The 6,091-nt window shown below is 49.7% G+C and overlaps 1 long non-coding RNA gene across 1 annotated transcript; it reads left to right on the forward strand.

Annotated features, from left to right (window-relative positions):
- Positions 1-1,444: 1,444 nt before the first annotated feature.
- Positions 1,445-4,012, forward strand: LOC131424334 (uncharacterized). The gene is made up of 3 exons (XR_009227132.1): positions 1,445-1,548; positions 1,709-1,877; positions 3,750-4,012. It is a non-coding gene; the product is annotated as an uncharacterized LOC131424334 (long non-coding RNA).
- The last annotated feature ends 2,079 nt before the right edge of the window (positions 4,013-6,091 follow it).

Here is a 6,091-nt window from a genome sequence, read left to right on the forward strand (position 1 = left end):
CAGAGAGGTTCGGTCGTCGGCTGCCTGACAGGGGTGCAGCTAGCCAGGGGCTCTGGGACCCAGGTGCCTGCAGCCTGGGAGGGGACCCAGGGCAGACACAGGGCCATCACAGGACAGTGAGGACAGGAGTACCCTCCACTGGTCTCTCAGGCTCCTGTGTCTCCTAGAGCAGCATCACACTAAGCGGCCACCATACACCTGTGCCTGAGTCCCTGCCCTCAGCCACTCTGTACCTGAAAGTCACCGTCACCCTGTCCTCCCGGAACCACAGGGCAGTGGGGTGCCCACCCTCCACAGCAGCCTCTGAAGCCACTACAGGCCCACACAGCCCCTGGACTGGCACCCAGTCACTGGCCTGCGCAGAGTGGCCTGTCTGCAGGTCCCCGAGGGTTGGCTGCGGGGTGGGTGCCACCAGGCTCCAAGTTGGCTAGCAGCTGATCCCTCTTGTCCTCTGCTCCACCTCCACCTCCACCTTTGGGAGCCTTTCAGATGGGAGGCTGGAAGCAACCTGGAGCAACTGGAAGATCCTGGGACTGCACCCCTGAACCCGGACTTCCCCAGAACGTCTCAGCACTGGAAGCAGCAAAGCTAGCGACCAAACACAGGGGAAGGACTGGACTGGGGTCCGCTGTGTGGAGCAGAGCTCAATTTTACGAATAAATTTCAAAAGCAATAAGCATTATTCAATATGTATGTTTGTGTATGTATGTTCGTGACTGAGTGTGAGTTCACACCTATCTGTAAGTGTGAGTTCACATCTCCCCTGTGAGTTCATGCCTGTCTGTGACAGTTCACATCTCCCTGTGAGTATGAGTTCATGCCTGTCTGTGAGAGTTCTCATTACCCATGAGTGTGAGTTCATGCCTATCTGTGTGAGTTCACATCTCCCATGAGTGTGAGTTCATGCCTGTCTGTGAGAGTGAACTGCATCTCCCATGAGTGTGAGTCCACGCCTGTCTGTGAGAGTGAGTTCGCATCTCCAGTGAGTGTGAGTTCTTGCCCATCTGTGAGTGAGTTCTCATCCCCCGTGAGTGTGCATTCGTGTCCATTTGTTGGCATAAGTTCATTTCTCTGTGTGAACTGACATTTGCCTTTGTGGGTTTTCTATCATGAGTGTGGGTTGTTGTCTCCCTGAGACTATGAGCTCACAACTGTTAGTGTGACTTCACATCTATCTGTGTGAGTTCATGCCTCCCTTTGAGGGTGAGTTAGTGTCTCCCTGTGAGTGTGCGCTTGGGTCAAGCCAAACTGTGAGTGTGTCTCTACATCTGGGTGAGTGTGCACTCACGTCTGTCTGGAGTGTGTTCGCATGTGGTCTGCCGGGTGCCTGCTGGGGAGTGAGGCTGTGTCTGTGAGTGCCACGTGTCCCTCCGTGTGCATGGGCTTTTCCTCTCCTGAATCGCACTTTGCCCTGCTGTACTCATCCTAGTGTGTCTTCGTGTGTCAGGAGAGGTTGCTGAAGGCTCGATGTGGTGGCGTGGAGGCAGGCCAGCACAGACCATGGTGGTGTGGTCAGGCAGCTCTGTTGGAAAGAGGACAAAACAGAAGGTGGGTGGTAGGGTACGCTGGTGGGTCCACCCTGCTCCTGCTGGGCCAGGCAGCCACTGCTCACCCCAGCTCAGGCTTCCAGGGCAGGTTGGAGCTTTTGGCCACCAGCTCACCAGCTCAGGGATCCTCACAGGCTGCACTGGTGGCTCTTTTCTCCCAGCGGCAGTCTTCCAGAGGCACGGGAGCTGCAGGCTTGCAGAAAGGCTCTGCAGGGCAGAACGCAAGGCCGAAACTCGGAGCAGCCCACTCTCACCTCTCCCTGCCGCACTGGTCTCAGCCGGGCACCCCGAGCATCGTGCCTTAACGCAGCACTCAGAAATCTTCTACAGGTAAGGAAAGAGAAAGACCTCTGCTCCATCCTTGGGCCCAGTGGCTGCACACGTCTGGTCCCAGGGCTGCCTGGCAGGCATCCCTAACTCCTGGGGAGCCGGAGCCCTCTCCCAGGATGGCACGTCTCCTGAAACCCCCCTGTGCAGCCCGTGCCCTAGCCAGAGGTGCTCACCTAGCAGCCCGGCCCCTGGGCCTGACCCCACCGCGGCCTGACTCACTCTGCCCCTCGCTCCTTGGTTTCCTCCTCTGAAAGGTGGCTTAGCAATGAGACTGCTCACTCAGAGGGGCAAATTCATGTGCTGGACCGTGCACATTTGTACAGCACAGAAAGAACTAGAAGAAACGATAGCAGTTTTCAACAGCCACATGCTTTGACAAAATTCCCCGTTACGGCAAACGTAGAAAACAAAGAAAAACTCTAAGGTGGGACACAACTCCCTCAAGTGGAGCTGACAACATCCTGATGCGTAGACGTTGGTCACCCTCTGAACAAAGGCCTGAAGTCGCTTCCTCCTTGTGAACCATCAGTAGCACATGGACACCGCCCAGAGCCTCCTCCGCACTGTCCCAGCACCTGCCAGAACAGAAGTCCCCTCCTCCTGCCTCCCCTTCCTCCTCCTCCCCCTCCTCTCCTCTCTCCCCCTCCCCCAGCCCTCCCTCTCCCCCTCCCCGCCCTCCTCCCCCTCTGCTTTCCCCTCCCCCTTCCTTCCTCCCCCCTCCCAGCCTTCCTCCTCTTCCACTTCCTCCCTTTTCTTTCCCCTCACCCCTTCTTCCTCCTCCTCTTCCTTCTCCTCTCCCTCCTCCTTTTCCTCTCCCCCTCCTCCCCCTCTTCTTTCCCCTCCCCTCCCCCCACTCTGTTCTGGTTTCCGTAGTAGCCATCTCATTCACGGGTGGTGCTCAGGTTTCTGTGCCCTGATGATCATTGACGGGGCACAACTTCTCGCGGGTTTATGGGCCATTTATAAATCTTCTTTCATAAATGTCTACTCGAGTCCTTTGCCTGGATTTGATCAGGCTTTTCAGGTTTTTGTTGTTGAATTTCAGGAGTCTCTATATGTGTGCTCTCTATAGAGTCACACGGTCCCTATCAGGTCCATAGTTTGCAAATACCTCCCCCAAGGTCCAACATCAGTCTTTGGCGTGGGAAACCCGGTCCCCCCAGCACGTTGTGGGTAGACACTCCTCCCCAAGCCAGAATGGACTTGACACCTTTGTTGAAAATCCCTGGGGCTTTCTGTCCTGGTCTCTGGTCTGTGTGGCTGTCTGCATGCTCATACCACGCCACTTCATTCCTGTCTGGAGACCAGGAGTGTGAGTCCTCCAACGTGACTCTTTTTCAGGATGGTTTTGTCTGTCCAGGATTCCTAAGACTCCATATGAAATTCAAGGTGGACTTTTCATTTCTGTATAAAACATCCTTGGCTTTTTAACAGGATTGCATTGAATCTATAAATCACTTTAGTTTTGATATTTTAACAGCATTGCCTTCTAATCTATTAACATGAATGAATGTCTTTCTATTATTTAAGTCTTATATAACTTTTTTCAGCAACAGTTTATAATTTTCATTGTACAAGTCTTTTACTTCTTTGCTTAAGTTAATTCCTGAGTATTTTATTCTTTTGGATGTTAGAGTAAGTGAAATGGCTTTCTTAATTCCTCTTCAGATTGCTCATTGTGAGGGTATAGAAATGAAAATGATTTTTGTGCACTGAACTTGTGTCCTGCTACTTTGTAGAATTATTGATTAGTTCTAACATTTTTTGTGGAATCCTTGAGGTCTTCTATATATAAGATCATATCATCCATGAACAAAGTAATTCTGTTTCTTTTTTCAAATTCGGAAGTCTTTTATTTTTCTTCTTGCCTAGGCAGGGTGGCGAGGAACTTCCGACTGAGCAGAGTCACCCAGACCACACTGAGCAGCAGCAGAGTGGGGGAAGTGTCCTTGCGGGTCCCCGATCTCAGACGGAGTCTCATGTTGGGTTGATGGGTTTTCAATTCATGAGTCTCACTATGTTGAGGAATTTCTCACAGACACCAGCTTGTGGAGTGTTTTTATCATGGAAGTGTGCAGGGTTCTTCCAAATGCTTTTGCCACATTGATTGAGATGACTATTTGTGTTGTTTCCTTCTTGCTGTTAATGTGCTGTATTATCTTGATTGGTTTTCATATGTTAAAACATCCTTCCATTCCAGAAATAAACCCTTTTACACTGAATTTGATTTGCAATGTTTTGTTAAAGGTTTTTGCACTAATGTTCATAAGGGATATTGGTCTGGGATATTGGGGATACCACTTGTTGGTTTGTTGTTGTTGGTTTTTTTTCTTACAGTGTCTCTGTCTGGGTTTGACATCAGAACAATATCGGCCTCATAGAATTTGAGTTAAGAAGTGCTACCTGTTACCTCCTCTTCAATATATTTTTTTAATATTTATTTTTTAGGTAGAGGTGGACACATATCTTTATTTTACTTTTATGTGGTGCTGAGGATCGAACCCAGTGCCTCATGCGTGCTAGGTGAGTGCTCTACCTCTGAGCCACAATCCCAGCTTCTTTTTTTATTTAATTATTTTTAGTTCCTTCAGTTTCAAAGTTAGGTTGTGGATTTGAGTTCTTTTCTCTTTTTAATGGAAGAGTTCATAGCTATAGATTTACCTCTTAGCACTACTGTTCTGCATCAGTGAGTTTTGGTGCCGTGTTTTCACTCTCACTCCCCCTCGGTATATTCTAATGTTTGTTGAGATCCCCTCTTGAATGCTCTAGATGTTAAGCATGCATTGTTTAATTTGTGGATCTTCCCATTTTCCTTCTTTCCAGAGAGATATAAAAATCTGTTTCTGATTTCTAACTTCATCATGTTGTGGTCAGAAAAGATACTTTGTATAATATCTATCTCTTTAAAACCTACTGAGCCTAAATTTTTATATATTCCTGAGAGGTTTTTATCCCTTATTTTTCTGCATTACCATTTCTTTTGCATTTAGCTGATTTCTATAGTGAAACATTCCGATTCCCTTGACCCAGTGACTCTCTATAGAAAAGTGCACTTAACTCACTCAAGGGGTGGGGGCTTCTGCTCTGTCGGCTTCATGGGCTGTGCTTGCAGGAGGACCGCAGCTGGGCTTTGGTCACTGGCATTTTCTCTATGGCCTACAATGCACCCGTTTGCTATATGCTCCAAGTGCATGTGAGAACAGGTCCCTTCTCCACAGGGCCATGGCCGGAGACTTCACACAGACCATTTCACGGACATGGCATTGAAAGGCAGCATATTACATATCAGAACTTAGGAGAGAAGGCCAAAGCTGAGCTAAAAGTCAAATTCATAGCTGTAAAAACAGCCCTGAGGAAAGGAAGAGAGGGAGATAGAAGGACAGAGGAAGGGGGGAGATCCCTTGGCACTGGCAATGCATGAACTTTTAAAACAGAATTTGCAGACGATAGGTTAACTCTCATGCTGGATTTTTTTTTTAATAGTAGAGAAAAAGAAAGCTATTGGGCATTTTGGGGACTACAAGGAATCTGACCATCACAAATCAGAATCTCATAAATACAAAGGAAAAAGGAAAGGCACAGATCCTCCTCACTTTGAAGGTAGATTGGAAAATTGTCAGCAAGATGTCAGCACATTCAACAGGAGGTGGGAGAATGATCCCCCCAAACAAGAGGGCCCTGTCCAGCAACACAAGGATGACTGAGATTGACCCAGAAAAAGACAGGTGTGAGGCAGTCTCAGGACTGCTGCAGGTGGGCCCCGCTCACAGCGCCTCTCCTGGTGCCCAGGCTCTTGGGAACAGTGAGGCTGGCATGGTGTCCCCTGGGTGGAACAACTGGGGCAGACGTTGTGTTACTGGGGAAAATCTAACAGAAGCTATAGACAAATAACCACTGGAGAAGACCTCACAAGCAGAAAATGACTTGCCGGCTGCGTTATGGCTCAGAGACGAGGTGTCCCCCAGAAGCTCAGGTGTGAAGCAATCGGGAAAGCTCAGAGGTGAAGCGTCTGGTAATGAAGCCTAGACAGCGCCAGGGAACCAATCCACTGGGTGGTGACTGCAGGCAGGTGGGTGCGGCAGGAGGAGCCGGTCCCTGGGGGTGTGCCTTTGGGGTTTGTAGTTCATCCCTGGTGGGCAGGGCTCTCCCAGCTTCCTCGTTCCCGCCACACCCTCTGCCACCACCCTCTGCCACCACCCTGGGCCCAGAGCAGT

The sequence above is a fragment of the Marmota monax genome, unplaced genomic scaffold, assembly GCF_021218885.2.
Source record: "Marmota monax isolate L192 unplaced genomic scaffold, Marmota_monax_Labrador192_F-V1.1 WCK01_AAM20220418_F8-fsc00060, whole genome shotgun sequence".
Taxonomy (NCBI): domain Eukaryota; kingdom Metazoa; phylum Chordata; class Mammalia; order Rodentia; family Sciuridae; genus Marmota; species Marmota monax.